This window comes from Stenella coeruleoalba (genome assembly GCF_951394435.1).
Source record: "Stenella coeruleoalba genome assembly, chromosome: 3".
NCBI lineage: Eukaryota > Metazoa > Chordata > Mammalia > Artiodactyla > Delphinidae > Stenella > Stenella coeruleoalba.
In genome coordinates, this window is record NC_137148.1 from 144,006,849 (window position 1) to 144,024,238 (window position 17,390).

The 17,390-nt window shown below is 43.3% G+C and overlaps 1 protein-coding gene and 1 pseudogene across 2 annotated transcripts in view; both read left to right on the forward strand.

Moving 5' to 3' along the window:
• The window catches only part of TENM2 (teneurin transmembrane protein 2), a gene marked incomplete at its 5' end in the record, with an annotated part of 411,764 nt that overhangs the window by 365,854 nt on the left and 28,520 nt on the right, over positions 1 to 17,390 (forward strand). The gene's annotated exons all lie outside the window — the stretch shown is intronic.
• LOC307184328 (PC-esterase domain-containing protein 1B-like) lies at positions 14,440 to 15,733 on the forward strand (annotated as a pseudogene). Its single transcript has one exon. The product of its transcript is annotated as a PC-esterase domain-containing protein 1B-like (transcript).

Sequence of the window (17,390 nt, forward strand, 5' to 3'; positions counted from 1 at the left end):
GTATTCCAGGAAGTGGGAGTTAGTAATTTTGTTTGGGTTTCTGTATGATTAATATGACATTGCAATTACACGTTGGCTTGTGTTACTTTTACTTTTGTGGCAAATGACAGTGACGCAGGAACAAGGTGGGAGGCGGGTATGCGTGTGTGCCTGTGAACACACACACGTGAACTCAGTTCTGCATGGAACCCACTCAGGTAGGTCTGTTAACATATGCAGTCTTCACAAGAGCCTGAATTTCATCAGCCCTTCCTGCCACAGTGCATTCATTCTACACCAACCAACGTTTTATTTTTTCAAACACCTATTACGTTCCTGGCACTGTTCGAGGCACTGAGTGTTACGTTAGTGAACAGACAAGACACTGAATTCTGAGCAGTGCTTGTGCAGGCAGAACTTGCTATAAATGTAATATTAGCTTAAATAATATATAATTGGAAGGGTAAGCCTCTGCAAAATATATTCAACAATGTATCCCCCAAGCAAACATTACTTTCGGATGACTTGCTTGCTGTTTTGATTGGTGCGATGGAAAAGTGGAAAGACCCTCATGGAGCTTTATGCTGTAGCAAGGGGAAACAGATAATAATCAAATAAGTTACAAATAGTGTAAAGAAATGGTGATGGGTGCTGTGGGGGAAAAAAATGGTTGAAATAACAGGGAGTGTCTGATTTAGGTTAAGCCCACTCTAGGAAGATGACATTTGGGCTGAGAACTGAATGAAGAGTAGGAAAGTTTCAGGAATGGAATGGCAAGAAAGCCTTCTGTGCTAAGGTACCAGCATGCGCAAAGGCCCTGAGGCAGAACATGAGCCAGTGTAGCTGGAGCAGACTAGCTGGGGGGGTGGTGAGGTCAAGGGATTGGGGCCTGACCGGTGCTGCTAAGGATCTGAGAAGCACAGACGTCCTCCCCAGATGTACCCACTGTTGAACACAAAGGAGCATTCATCTGCAGGCTGGACTGCCTTCCCCGCTTCTGAGAGGCTAGGAGACACGCAACCTACTTCTACAAGTTCAGGTTGCAGGATGACAAGTCCCAGTCCGTTCAGTTCGTCTGGGCTGAGGCTCCGTATCAGACACCCCTCCTCTCTGCCACATCCCTACCCATGGACCACCTGCCCCCACTAGAACTCTCCCACAGCATCGGAAGTGAGGTTCTCTGCCTGGGCAGGGCCCTTGCTCACCACCCGAGCTTTCACCTGCTGACGTCCCCCTCTGGAATATTCTCCGAGTCATCTCCTGCCCTCACCTGTGAAGTCTCATACTTTGGGCCCCACTGAGGCAGCAGTTCCTCTGGGAAACTGGCCTCATCCATCCAGTTCTGGCTCTATGTCCCTCCTCCGTTCCCATAGTGCCTTCCTCTATTTACTCATCACCACACGAATGTTTTTCATTGTTGGTTCATGTGTCTTTTTCCTCCTCTGACCTGTAAGGTCATGAGGTCAGGGGCCCTAACTGTCCTGCTCTAGTTTAAATATTGATCACATTAACAAGCACAGAGTAGGTGCTCAGTCAATGCTGAATGAGTGGCTGTGATTTTAAGTTGACATCATGAAAATCCTCTGCCTCCAACCTCTGTCTATTAAATTCCAGGTCTCGGGGGTTCCTCCCAAAATGACTCCAATTGCTCTTTAGAATGAAGGAAGAAGCCTTTCAGATACTTGGAAGTCACAAATGTCCTGCTCACATTTTCTCATCTCAGTTTTCCTTATTAGAGCTTAGATCATCAGAGCTGCCAGCGTGCTTATACTCGGTCTAATTCAAGCCCCTTACTCACAAATGTTTGAGCACCAAACACGTTCCAAAATAATAGAGACACTAAGAAAAATAAGATAAAGTCTCTACCCACTAGGAGCTCACAGGCCATGACAGATAAGGAAACGGAGGCATGACCAGTAAAGGTTCTGCTTTGTAATGACAAAACTGATCAGTGTTAAAACTGCAACTCAGGGCTTCCCTGGTGGCGCAGTGGTTGAGAGTCCGCCTGCCGATGCAGGGGACACGGGTTCGTGCCCCGGTCCGGGAAGATCCCACATGCCGCGGAGCAACTAGGCCCGTGAGCCATGGCCGCTGAGCCTGCGCGTCCGGAGCCTGTGCTCCGCAGCAAGACAGGCAACGACCGTGAGAGGCCCGCGCACCGCGTTGAAGAGCGGACCCTGCTTGCCACAACTGGAGAAAGCCCTCGCACAGAAACGAAGACCCAACGCAGCCGAAAATAAAAGTAAAATAAACAACCCAATGAACCGACATTTAAAAAACAAACAAAAAAAAACCCCTGCAACTCAAATTCAGGTCTCTCCACCTTTCTACCTCACCGCCATCCGAAACAGCAAATCATCCAAAAATCATGTTTGCTTGGGGAATACATTATTTAATGTGTTTGCAGAGGCTTACCCTTCTAATTATGCATTATTTAAGCTGATATTAAATTTATAGCAAGTTGTTATGTCTGCTCCATCCCTGATCCCATCATAGCATGGAGTCTTGTATGGGAGCTGCTTTTTAAATCCCAGAGGACTGACCCAGAAAGGAAATGAAGATGTCATCTAGGCCAGGCTTTTAGGCTTTTCCTCTGGGCGGGTGAATAACTAAACTCTCCAAGCAGGGAGTTCTGCTTTTCGGCATCGCCAGACATGGAGAATCTCTTGCCCTCCCTCACTCATCTTTTCTGGGTTTCCCAGACGTGACGTGGGATGGGCAAGGGATTCTGCTGTAAGTCCAACTGAGGTCTCTCCTGCTGTGCTACAGTGCCCTTTCCAGGAGGGGATCCAGCCCAGCGTTAACTTCCTCTTTCCAGTTTCTCGATTCGCCAGCTCCCAACATTGCCCCTCAAGCTAAGTTAGAGTCGCCAGTTATAGGCCCACCAGGGCCATTTTAATGACAGCGTTTCCTTTTCTCAGGGTTCTGTACAAGGCTCCTTGTGACAGGCGTGTGCCTGGAGAGATCAAAACGTTCTGGAGGGAGATTCCACATCGGGAAACTACTTCCCAAAGTCTGCCCTCTGCAAAAATAAAAACCATGCTAAATAGCTGAGTTTTATTAACTGGGGAAGCCAGGCTGAGGAGAATGCCCGCCCAATAATTAAAAAGAATGGCTTCCTTACCAACACAAAATTGTATTAATTTAAAAACTGGTTTCTCTATCACTGAATACCTACCGAGCTGGCTGGGAAGGGAATTGTGCTGATCCTGGCAGTGAAAATAATTCAGAATAACTTTTACGTTCTCCAGGAAGCCTGAAGGTTAATTTAAATATTTTTAGGTGGAATTCGGAATAAGAACAGTGTGGCTAAATGAAAGCCCCGGCACACTCTGAAGCCGGGGGCGGGTGCCTACGAAGAGGTGAGCATGCCTGTCAGACCCTCCAAGATCTCGGACCCCATAGCCCAGGCACCTCCTCTTTACTGAAGGGACCCTCACAATTAAACATATTTGACTAGATTATACGGCTGGCCTGAACTCCTTGACTCAGCTTCCAGCGAATTTATTATATTTAACTAGTAGAAGGATCAGGCATTTTTATAGAAATTACGTATTTCAAAAGTTAACTCAGCGACATCACCAAGATGGGAACATAGGTCATCCCTGACTTTGCCCTCACAAGCACAGCAGCTAACAAGGATTCATGGACAGGAAACCACCAAGAGCGTCCTAGAACACAGGGTGAGGCTGAGCCACACCCCACCACCCCAACCCCCCAACCCCCGCGCCTTGCACCACAGAGATCAAGACTTGTGTATCAGAAGGGTAACAGAAGCACCTGCACGCGGACTGCATTGCCCCTCCCCCAGGCCAACACAGCTCCACTAGTGGGAAAAGAGAGCTCGTGGGCGACATCTGGGACCCCCCCAGCATTGTGAGCTGCTTTGTGAGAGCGGCTACTCCTGTATCACCCCACAGGGACTGCAGGAGAATCTGCGGGGCTCAACCACTGGGAAGCTGATCCTGATGGAGAAAGAGGGAGGGGCTTGCAACAACCAGCACTCAGATCTCGGTAGACCGAGTCCCTCCCTGCAGCGCCCGGGTAATCCCAGCCAGCAGCTTTGCTCAGCTGCAGAACCAAGTCAGTCTGAGCAGGGAACTTGGCAGGAGTTTTACCAGCTCTGGAGGCTGATCTGCCCACTTCCCCCTCCAAGGCATGGAAACCCAGTAATGCTCAAGCCAGGAGGCGGGCAGGCAGAGCTGATTGCCCCAGAGCAAAGTCAGTACCAGGCATGGAGGGTTCCCCTGATATGCCCAGACAGGGGGAGTTCATTCACAGGCTCATTGCTGCTAAGTGTAGCTCTCGGCCCCTTCCAACCAGAAAGCCTGTTCAGAAAATTTGGGAGGTGCCTGAAATGGACCCTCCTGCCCGACCCAGGCATGGGAGCGGATCATAGGCCTACCAGCTGCTGAGTGTGTCTCCCCACCCTGACTGGCCAGGGGGACTGGTGGGAACACGTAGAGGCTGTATAGCACAGCAAGCTCAAACAGAGAGGTGGGCAGGCAGAGCTGACAGCCTGCAAAGCAAAGCCAGTGGCCCTATTTGGCCAGGGAACTTGGGGCAGAGGTTGGTTTGAATCAAGATCACAAACAAATAGCCTTACAAACCTTGGAGCTAGTTCTTGCACTTCACCCCAAGCAGGAAAACTAATTTGTAACCCCACTCATTGCTGACTATAGGCTTCAGCCCACCCGACCAAGGAACCTAACCACAGCCCATGGGAAGCTATGTAGCCCATCCATCTGCCCTACTTACAGTGGCACTTGAACAGAGAGCACAGTCTATGGCTTTTCCCATCTGCAGAGCAAAACCTGTAGCCCCCATCTGGAGAGGGAATTCAGTATACACTCTTCCCAAATTCAAGTCCTGAAACAAGCCGTGCAGACCCTGGATTCCATTCTGCTGCCCCACTAGGGCAGGGCAGATACCTACTGCTAAGTACAGTACCCAGGCCCACTGGTCTAGTAAGCCTGACCAGAGAACCCAGGCAACTGCAGAGCCCATCCTACAGCCTCACTTCGGCAGGGAACCGAGACAAGAGTCCTATCCAACTGTTCTCAGTCAGCAGCACACCCTCCCACCCCTGCCCTCAGAGCTCAAGCAGTTGCCTCATCCAAAAATAGACCCAGCTGCTCAAGGTCGTCATCAGCAGACACTTGCAGAAACTAAAACTGAGCTAACTGGCAAAGAATTCTCTCTACCAAAGCAAACCTACAAAGTCTAGAAGAGAGACCACTTACTCAAATGCACAGATACCAATGTAGGGACTGAAAGCTCATGAAAAATGAGGGAAATATGATACCACCAAAGGAAACTAAGAGAACTTCAGTAACTGAGCCTACTTAAATGAATATCTGTGAACTGTCAGCCAAAGAATTCCAAATAGTCCTCTTGAAGAACTTTAGTGAACTGCAAGAACACACAGACAAATGAAATTAGGAAAACAATTCATGAACATGACAAGAAGTTGAACAAAAATAAACACCATGAAAAAAATTCTAGAGCTGAAAAATACAATAACTAAACTGAAGAATTAAGAGCTTCAAAAGCAGACTCAATACAGAAGAAAAAAAAGTCAGCAATCTGGAAGACAGGACAGTTGAAATTATCCAGTCAGAGGAGCAAAAAAGAAAAACAGCGATGAAAGCCTTTGCACTTATGAGACACAAGCCCCCCACCTCCACACAAAAAAAAAGAATATTTGCATTATGAGAATTCCAGAAGAGAAAGAGAAAGGAACAGAAAGGATACTTAAAGCAATACTTGCTGAAATCTTCCCAAACCAAAAAAGAGAAATGGACATCCAGATCAATGAGGCCCAAAGGACCCCAAATAGGCTGAACCCAAATAGGACTACACTGAGACACATTGCAATTAACATTGTCAAAAGTCAAAGATAAAGCAAGTTGAGAGCAGTAGGACAAAAGACAGACATTACATACAAGGGAATCTCCATGAGACTATCAGCAGGTTTCTCAACAGAAACTTTTCAGGCCATGCGGGAATGGGATGATATATTCAAAATATTGAAAGGGAAAAAAAAAAACTGTAAACCAAGAATTCTATACCCAGCAAAAGTGTCCTCATAAATGAAGGAAGGAAAAGACTCATGAGCAAACAAGAGCAAGGGAGTTCACCACCATTAGACCTACCTTACCAAAATGGTAAGGGAGTTCTTTGAGTGGAAGTAAAAGGTCACTAATTAGCATCATAAAAACAGAAGAAAGTAACATAAAACTCACTTTTAATGGTAAACATATAGTCAAAATTAGATTATGTAATATGGTAAGAGTAGTGTGAATTCACTTACAACTCTAGTTATAAGTTTAAAAAAATAATAATCATAACTACTATAATCTGTTCGTAGTTACATAGTATTAAAAATATGTAAACTATAACATCAGTACCCAAAATGTGAGAAGTAAAAGTGTAAATTTTCAGAGTTATATTAAAGCTAAGTTGTTATCAGCTTAAAATAGAATGTTATCATTTTAAGATATTTTACGTAAGCCTCATGGTAACCACAAAGGGGAAAACCTGTAGTAATTACATGGAAGAACATGATAAAGAAGTCAGAGAACACTGGTACCAAAAGACATCAAGACACACACACAAAAAAAGACAGCAAGGGGAATTCCCTGGCAGTCCAGTGGTTAGGACTCCACGCTTCCACTTCAGGGAGCCCAGGTTCAATCCCTGGTCAGGGAACTAAGATCCCACAAGCTGCACAGCGCAGCCAAAAAAAAAAAAGGGCAACAGGATACGAAAAGGGGAACAATGCGTCTACAAGAAAGCCAGAACATGATGAACAAAATGACAACAGTAAGTCCTTACTTATCAGTAATTACTTCAATTGCAAACATTAAATTCTCTAATTAAAAGACATAGAATGGCTGAATTGATTTAAAAGAAAAGATCCAACAATATGCTGCCTTATATGACACTCACTTTAGCCTTAAAGACATGTATAGACTGAGAGTGAAAGGATGGAAAAGATATTTCAAACAGATAATAATCCCCAGAAAAGCAAGAGTAGCTATACTTATATGAAACAAAAGAGACTTTAAACTAAAAATGGTAAAAAGAAACAAAAAAGTTCATTATATACTGATAAAGAGGTCAATCCATTAAGATATAACAAGTATAAATATTTATACACTCAACACTGAAGCATCTAAATATATAAAACAAAAACAGAGCTAAAAGGAGAAATAAACAGCAACACAAAAATAGTTGGGAACTTTAATATCCCACTTTCAACAATGGATAGATCCTTCAGACACAGAGTCAATAAGGAAACAGCAGATTTGAGCAATGCTATAGACAAAATAGACCTAACAGACACATACAGAACATGCTATCTGACAACAGCAGAAAACACATTCTTCAAGCGCCCATGGAACAATTTCTAAGATAAACTATATGTTGGGCCACCAACATAGCAGATTAAAGAAGATTGAAATCATAGCAAGTTTCTCCTCTGACCACGGTGGTATGAAACTAGAAATCAGTAACAGGAGGAAAACTAGAAAATTTACAAATACATGGAAATTTTAAAACACTCTCCTGAGCAACCAATGGATCAAAAACAAACTAAAGCGGAAATTTTAAAAGTATTTTGAGACAAATGAAAATGGAACTACAACATACCAAACCTTATGGGATGCAGCAAAAGCAGTTCTAAGAGGGAAGTTCACAGCAACAAACACCTGCACTAAGAGGCAACAAAGACTCCAAATAAACAACCTAACTCTGTGTCTTAAGGAACTAGAAAAAAGGAGAACAAACTGAGCCCAAGGTTACCAGAAGGAAGGAAATAAAAGAGCAGAAATAAATAGAACAAGAAAACAATAGATGATATAAAACAAACTCACAGTTGGTTCTTTGAAAAGATCAACAAAACTGACAAACCCTTAGGTACACCAACCAAGGCAAAAAGAGAAGGGACCCAGTCAACAAAATTATAAATGAAGGGCTTCCCTGGTGGTGCAGTGGTTGAGAATCCGCCTGACAGTGCAGGGGATTCGGGCCCTGGTTCAGGAAGATCCCACATGCTGCAGAGCAACTAAGCCCATGTGCCACAACTACTGAGCCCACGTGCCACAACTAATGAAGCCCACGTTCCTAGAGTCCATGCTTCACAACAAGAGAAGCCACCGCAATGAGAAGCCCGTGCACCGCACCAAAGAGTAGCTCCCGCTCACTACAACTAGAGAAAGCCCTCGCGCAGCAACGGAGACCCAACACAGCCAAAAATAAAATAAATTTATTTTAAAAAAATTATAAATGAAGAAGGACACATTACAATTTATACTACAGAAATACAAAGGATCATAGGAGGCTCCTCTGAACAACTATACACCAACAAACTGAATAACCTAGAAGAAATGGAAATTTCTTAGAAACGTACAAGTTACCAAGACTGCATCAGGAAGAAATAGAAAATTTGAACAGACCAATTACTAATAAGGAGACAATCAGTAACCAGAAACTGCCCAATGAAGATAAGCTCAGGATCAGATGGCTTCACTGGTGAATTTTCCCAAACATTTTAAGAAGAATTAATACCAATCATTCTCAAACTCTTTCAAAAAAATAAAGAGGAGGGGAACACTCCCCCAAGCTTATTTTACAAAGCCAGCATTATCCCGATACCAAACCGGAAAAGAAAACTACAGACCAATATCCCTAATGAATATAGATGCAAAAATTCCCAATAAAATACTAGCAAACCAAATTCAGCAGCACCTTAAAAGGATCATTCACCATGACCTAGTGGGATTTACCCATAGGATGCAAGGATGTTTCAACATATGCAAAATAGTCAGTGTGATACACCACATTAATAGAATGAAAGAAAAAAATCATATGATTATGTCAATATATGCAGGAAAAAAGCATTTGACAGAATTCAACACCTGTCTGTGATAAAAACGCTTAACAAATTAGGTATAGATAGAACATACCTCAACATAATAAAGGCTATATATAACAAGCCCATAGCTACATCATACTGAACAGTAAAAGGTTGAAATCTTTTCTCCTAAGATCAGTATCAAGACAAGGGTGCCCACTCTCACCACTCCTATTCAACATAGTATTAAAAGTTCTAGCCAGAGCAGTCAGGCGAGAAAAATAAATAAAGGGTATCAGAATTGGAAAGGAAGAAGTAAAATTATCTCTATTTGCAGATGACATGATTTCATACATAGAAAATCCTAAATACTCTGCCAGAACACTGTTGGATATAATCAACAAATTTGGCAAAAGTGTAGGATACAAAATTAACAAACAGAACTCAGTAGTGTTTCTATACACTCAGAATGGATTATCTAAAAAAGAAATGAAGAAAATGATGCTATTTGCAATAGCATCAAAAACAATAAAATAGTTAGGACCAAATTTACCAAGGAGGTGAAAGATTTCTACTTTGAAAAATACAAGACACTGATAAAAGAAATCAAAGAAGACACAAATAAATGGAAAGGTGTCCCAGTTTCATTGAATGGAAGAATTAAGATTGTTAAAATGTCAAAACTACCAAAAGCCATCTCTAGATACAATGCAATCCCGATTACGATTCCAAAGGCATTTTTCACAAAAGTAGAAAAAAAATTCTAAAATTTATATGGAACCATAACAGACCCCGATGACCAAAGAAATCCTAAGAAGGAAGAACAAAGCAGAAGGTATCACACTTCCTGGTTTCAAGCTAAACTGCTAAGCTACAGTCATCAAAACAGTATGGTACTGGCATAAAAGCAGACAGATAGACCAATGGAATAGAACTAAGAGCCCAGAAATAAATTCAGACTTCTATGGTCAACTCTATTTGACAATACTCAATGGAGAAAAGATAATCTCTTCAATCAATGGTGCTGTGAAAATTGGATATTCATGTGTAAAATAATGAACCTAGACCTCTGTCTTAGACCTCTCACAGATAGTAACTTGAAATTGATTAAAGACTTAAATGTAAGACTTGAAATGATCAAACTCCTAGAGGAAAAAACAGGAAGAAGCTCTTTGATATGGGTCTTGGTAATGATTTTTTTGGATATGACACCTAAAGCACAATCAATAAAATCAAAAACAAGTGAGAATACGTCAACTATAAAGCTCTGCACAGCAAAAGAAACAATCAACAAAGTGAAATGACAATTACAAAATGGGGAAAAAATATTTGTGAACCATATATCTGATAAAGGATTAACACCTAAAATTTATTTTAAAAATCTCATACAATCCAATGGCAAAAAAAAAAAAATTAAAAATTGGATTGGGCAAAGGACCTGAATAGAAATTTTTTCAAAGAAGATATACAGATGGCCAACAGGTACATGAAAAGATGCTCAACATCACTAATCACTAGGGAGATGCAAATCAAGAACACAATGAGATATCACCTCACCACCACCACCACCATCACCACCCCCCATTAGAATGACCATCCTAAAAAGACAAGAGTTAACAAGTGCGGTGAGGATGTGGAGAAAACGGAACTCTTGTGCACTATTCGTGGGGTTGTAAATTGGTGCAGCCACTATGGAAAACAGTATGAAGGGTCCTCAAAAAATTAAAAATATAATAGAACTACTATATGATCCAGCAATTCTACTTTTGGGAATATGTCTGAAGGAAAACAAACAATGGATATCTGTTTCCCCATGTTCATAGCAGCTATTTATAATAGCTAAAATATGGAAATATCCTAAGTGTCCATTGACAGTGAATGGATAAAGAAGTTGTGGTATATATATACAATGGAATGTTATTCAGTCATTAAAAAAATGAGGAAATTCTGCCATATGCAACAACATGGATGAATCTTGAGGGCACTGTGCTAAGTGAAATAAGTCAGACAGAGAAAGACCAATACTTTGTATTGGTATGCTGAAAGTATGATCTCACTTACAGGTGTAATCCATAAAACAAACAAACAAAAATATCCCAAAACTTATAGTAAAAGAGATCAGATTTGTGGTTACCAGAGGCAGAGGTGGGGGAGGTAGAACTGGAGGAAGGTGATCAAAATGCACTAACTTCCAGTTATAAGATAAATAAGTGCTAGGTATGTAACGTACAACATGATGACCATGGTTAACCCTGCCGTATTGTGTGTGTGGAAGTTGTTAAAGAAAAGTATTACATAATGACAAAGGGGTAAATCCAACAACAGGATATAATATTTGTAAGTATTTATGCACCCAACATAGGATAACCTAAATATATAAAGCAAATATTAACAGATCTCAAGGGAGAAATAGACAGGAATACAACAATAGTAGGAGACTTAATACCCCACTTACATCAATGGATAGATTATCCAGATGGAAAATCAATAAGGAAACATTGGCCTTAAATGACATATAAGACCAGATAAATTTAACAGATATAAATAGAATGTTCCATCCAAAAACAACAGAATACACATCTCCTCAAGTGCACTTGGAACTTTCCCCAGGATAGATCATATATGAGGCCACAATACAATTCTTAAAAAATGTACAAGGTTGAAATCATATCAAGCATCTTTTCCGACCACAATGGTTTGAAACTAGAAATAGAACTCAATTAGAAGAAGAAAACTAGAACATTCACAAATATATGGAGATTAAGCAACATGCTATAGATCAGTGAGTGAAACAAATCAAAAGAGAAATAAAAATATACCTTGAGACAAATGAAAATGGAAATACAACATAAACTTAAGGGATACAGAAAAAGCAGTTCTTAGAGGGAAGTTCATAGTGGTAAATGTCTACCTGAAGAAACAAGAAAAATCATAAATACACAACCTAACTTTATACCTCAAATGAAGCCCAAAGTTAGTAGCAGGAAGGAGTAATACAGATCAGAGCAAAAAAATGAACGAAACAGAGATTAAACAATAGCAAAAATTCAATGAAACAAGAGCTAGTTCTTTGAAAAGATAAACAAGATTGACAAACCTTTAGCTAGATTTAAGAAAAAAGAGAGGACTCAGATAAATAAAATCTGAAATGAAGAAGAAATTACAATCGATATCACAGAAATAAAATGATCATACTAGATTACTATGAACAATTATACACCAACAAATGGACAACATGGAAGAACTGGATACATTTCTAGAAACATACAACATACAAAGACTGAATCAAGAAGAAAGAGACCATCTGAACCGACCAATTACTAGGAAGGAGATTGAATCAGTAATCAAAAACCTCCCACGAAACGCAAGTCCAGGATCACATGGCTTCACTTGTGAATTCTACTTAACATTTAAAGAAGAATTGATACCAGTCCTTCTAAAAAGAATGCTTCCAAACTCATTTAACAAGGCCAGCATTACCCTGAAACCAAAACCAGACAAGGACACTGCAAGAAATAAAATTACAGGCCAGTATCCCTGATGGACATAGATGAAAAAATCCTCAACGTAACATTAGCAAACTGAGTTCAACAATACATTTAAAGAATCCTACATATGATCAAGTGAAATTTATTCCAAGGATGCAAGGATGGTTCAACATCGATAAATCAATGTGATACACATTTACAAAATAAAGGATAAAAATCATATGACCATCTCAATAGATGTGAAAAGCATTTGTCAAATTCAACATCCATTTAGATAAAAACCTTCAGCAAAGTGAGTGTAGAGGGAACGTACCTCAACATAATAAAGGCCATATAGAATAAGCTTATACCTAACATTGTAGTCAATGGTGAAAGGCTGACAGCTCTTCTTTTAAGATCAGGAACAAGACAAGTACACCCACTCTTGCCCCTTTTATTCAACACAACATTGGAAGTCCTAGCCACAGCAATGAAGCAAGAAAAATAAGTAAAAGGCATCCAAATGGGAAAGGAAGAAGTACAACTGTCACTATTTGTAGAAGCCATGAAATTATATATAAAATACCATAAAGACTTTACCAAAACAAAACAAAAAAAGAATTAAAAACTTCAGTCAAGTTGCAGGGTACAAAATTAATATACAGCAATCTGTTGCATCTCTGTACACTAATAACAAATTATCAGAAAGAGAAATTAAGAACACAATCCCATTTACAATTGCATCAAAACAAACAAAATACCCTGGAATAAATTTAGCCAAGGAGGTAAAAAACCTGTACACTGAAAACTGTAAGACATTGATGAAAGAAACTGAAGGCGACACAAATAAATGGCAAGGTGTTCCGTGCTCACGAAGTGGGAGAATTAATATTGATAAAATGTCCATACTACCGAAAGCAATTTACAAATTCAATGCAATCCCTAACAAAATTCCAATGGCGTTTTTCACAGAAATAGAGCAGATGTTTCTAAAATCTGTATGGAACCACAGATACCCAAATGGCCAAAGCAATCTTTAAAAAGAAGAACAGGGCTTCCCTGGTGGCGCAGTGGTTAAGAATCCGCCTGCCAATGCAGAGGACATGGGTTCGAGCCCTGGTCCGGGAAGATCCCACATGCCATGGAGCAGCTAAGCCCGTGGGCCACAACTACTGAGCCTGCGCTCTAGAGCCTGCAAGCCACAACTACTGAGCCCATGTGCCACAACTACTGAAGCCCACATGCCTAGAGCCCGTGCTCCGCAACAAGAGAAGCCACTGCAATGAGAAGCCCGTGCACAGCAACGAGGAGTAGCCTCTGCTCACTGCAGCTAGAGAAAGCCCACACACAGCAACGAAGACCCAATGCAGCCAAAAATAAAATAAATTTAAAAAAAAAAAAAAAGAAGAAGAACAGACCAGAAAAGTTGGGGCAAATAGGAGTGTATGGGCACCAAGAGCGTGGATGAATTCACCTAAGGAAAGAATGTTGGAGAAAAGAAGGAAGGAGCCGATGAGTGGGCCTTGAGAAAGACTGACGTTTGGGGATGGCCAGAGAAAGAGAAACTCACACAGGATACCGGGGGACGTGAGACAGGAGACCAGGGTGTCAGACTCTCCAGCAGAGTCATGGAAGGGAATCACCATCGGTGCCCCAGCCCCAAGGAGCTAGGGATGCTACAGATGTGATAACGACCAAGAAGTAGTCACTGAAAGAAGCAGCAAGGAAATCGCTGGGGATTTACTGACAAACGTTTCTTCGCTTTGATGGAGTTGGAAGCCAAAGTAAAAGGAGGAGTGAGTGGGAGGTGAGGACCCAGACACAGCCAGTTCAAACAACTTGGCAAAAAGTGGCCTTGAAGGGGAAGCAAAAGATAGGACTGTCCTGGAGGTGGAGTCAAAGACGGTTCCTTTCCTTTTTAAAGCAAGAAACTAGAATGTGTTTAAGGTTTAAAGAAAGGAGCCAGCCCCAGGAGATTGAAGGAAACAGAGAATGCCTAATTCTCCCCTCTCCGGGGCACCTCCTGGAGCAAAGTACCTGAGGATGTAGCAGGACCAGCCACCTGAGCTGAGGGATCACCTTTACACCTGAGGAGCCATCCGCAGACCCACCGAGTGAAAGGAAGGAGCTAGGCGGCGCGTCCCGAGCGTCATGGGCCACGGGCTCGCCTCCGAAGTGCGGCAGCTGCTCCACAACAAGTTCGTGGCCATCCTGGCGGACTTGGTCCAGAGGGCCGTGTACAAGGACCTGGTGCTCCTGCTGCAGAAGGACTGCCTGCTCACACTCAGCCAGCTCAAGGCCAAGGGAGAGTACGGCTTCGAGCAGGACGAGCTGGTGCAGGGGGGCAAGCAGGGCCGCATGCATAACGGCACCCACTACCGCGAGGTGCGCCAGTTTGGCTCCAGCCAGCACCTGGTGCGCTTCTACTTCCTGACGCACGTGTACTCCTGACGCGCGACTACCTCGAAGCCATCCTGGAGGAGCTGCATTTGGGTGAGCACGACCCGAACCTGGTCATCATGAGCTCCTGCCTCTGGGGCCTCACCAGGTACGGGGAGGACTCCTGGCCAAACTACCTGCAGAACCTGGAGAGCCTATTTGGGCGCCTGTGCCAGGTGCTGCCCTAGTCGTGCCTCCTGGTTTGGAACACGGCCATGCCCGTGGGCGACAACATCACCAGTGGCTTCCTCCCACCGGAGCTCCGACCCGCAGCCTCAACCCCGAAAACCAACGTGATTGAAACCAACTTCTACAGCTCTGACGAGTCCCTAAAGCACGGCTCCGACAGAGTGCACTGGAACGTGCGCGTGCACCAACAACTCTCCCAGCTTCTGCTGCCCCACGTGGCCAACGCCTGGGGGGTGGAGCTGCCCCAGCACGACCCAGTGGGCAAGTGCATCAATGACGGCCCTGCCAGGGGAGGACCTGGCAAGAGACTTGAGAGGCAGCCCCCTCTCAAGGGGGGGCTGCAGAGATCAACCAGCCTTCCCTCCTCCCCAACCCCTGCCTCCACCTGGGTGCTGCCCCCTGCCCCCCACACCATCTCCCCACCCACCCCAGTTCCCACTCCTGTCCCCACAACCCTGTCCCATCCCGTTTCACAAGGTGACACCCCCGTTCCTAGTCTGTCCCTAAGATGCCCATTTTTCTTCAGACCATCCTTTCCAATTGAATCAATTCTCCTTAAACCATTTCCATTCAGATATTCCCCCAAACTACCCAGACAGAATTTACCTTCGAAGTTGACTTTATGTTTAGTCGCCAGCCGCCTAGGCCTCCCTTCGCCCGACCCTGTTATCAGCAGCGGGCCCCTGTGGTCCACAGGGGTTTTCCCTGGCATCGTCCCTGTGGCCCCTATGTGCCCTGGAGAGGGCGGCCCAGAACTTCCAAGAGAAGGGCCCCAGCCTATGGAGAGCCAAGGCCTCAATAGACTGACTTGGAACTTCCTCCTCATGCACATGGACTGGACAGACGGTCTGACTCTCCCCAAACAGACTGACCTTGTTAACTGAAGCCTTTGGTCCATTGCTGTTGTCAGTAATGGCAGAGGAGAGCAGTCTGACCCATTCTGTTGGCTGTGGCCTCTCACTGCACTCTGGGGGGGCTGGGGGGTGACCAGCATCATTCCTGCCTCCCCACTCCCTATTCTCTTTGTCTTTTTGTAAATATAAAATTGAAATTAAAAATTTGTTTCATTGGGGCTTCCCTGGTGGCGCAGTGGTTAAGAACCCGCCTGCCAATTCAGGGGACACGGGTTCGAGCCCTGGTCTGGGAAGATCCCACATGCCGCGGAGCAACTAAGCCCGTGCACCACAACTACTGAGCCTGCACTCTAGAGCTCGTGAGCCACAACTACTGAGCCCATGTGCCACAACTACTGAAGCCCGCATGCCTAGAGCTCATGCTCTGCAACAAGAGAAGCCACTGCAATGAGAAGCCTGCACACCAGATCGAAGAGTAGCCCCCGCTCACCGCAACTAGAGAAAGCCCGCAAGCAGCAACAAAGACCCAACACACCAAAAATAAATAAATAAATTTATTTTTTTAATTGTTTCATTAAAAAAAAGAAGAAGAACAGCAAAGCTGAAGGCATCATGATCCCTGATTTCAAACTCTACTGCAAAGCTATAGTAATCAAAACAATATGGTACTGGAATAAAAATAGACACAAAGACCAATGGAAAAGAATTGAGAGCCCAGAAATAAACCCACACATGTATGGTCAATTAATTTACAGCAAAGGAGCCAAGAATATAAAATGGAGAAAGGACACTCTCTTCAACAAGTGGTGCTGGGAAAACTTGACATCGCCATACAAAAGAATGGAACTGTACCACTATCTTATACCATGCACAGAAAGTAACTCAAATGGATTAAAAACTTGAACATAAGACGTGGAACCATAAAACTCCAAGAAAAAGCGTAGGTTCCTTGACATTAGTCTTGACAGTGATTTTCTGGATTTGACATAAAAGCAAAGGCAATAAAAGCGAAAACCAATAAATGGGGCTATTAAAAAGCTTACACAAGCAAAGGAAACCATCCACAAAATGAAAAGGCAGCCTTTTCATTATAATGTTTTTTAATATTTACAAATCATATATCTGATAAGGGGTTAATATCTAAAATATAAAAAGAACTCGTACAACTCAATAGCAAAAAAAAATTTTTTAAACCAATTCAACTAAGGGACTTCCCTGGTGGTGCAGTGCTTAAGAATCTGCCTGCCAATGCAGGGAACATGGGTTTGATCCCTGGTCTGGGAAGATCCCACATGCCGCGAAGCAACTAAGCCCATGCGGCACAACTACTGAGCCTGCGCTCTAGAAGCCGTGAGCCACAACTACTGAAGCCCGTGCACTCTAGAGCCCATGCACTGCAAATACTGACCCCATGCACTGCAACTACTGAAGCCCATGCTCTCTGGGGCCCACATGCCACAACTACTGAGCCCGTGTGCTGCAACTACTGAAGCCCGCACGTCTAGAGCCCATGCTCCGCAACAAGAGAAGCCACTGCAATGAGAAGCCCACACACCGCAATGAAGAGTAGCCCCTGTTCGCCACAACTAGAGAAAGCCCACACGC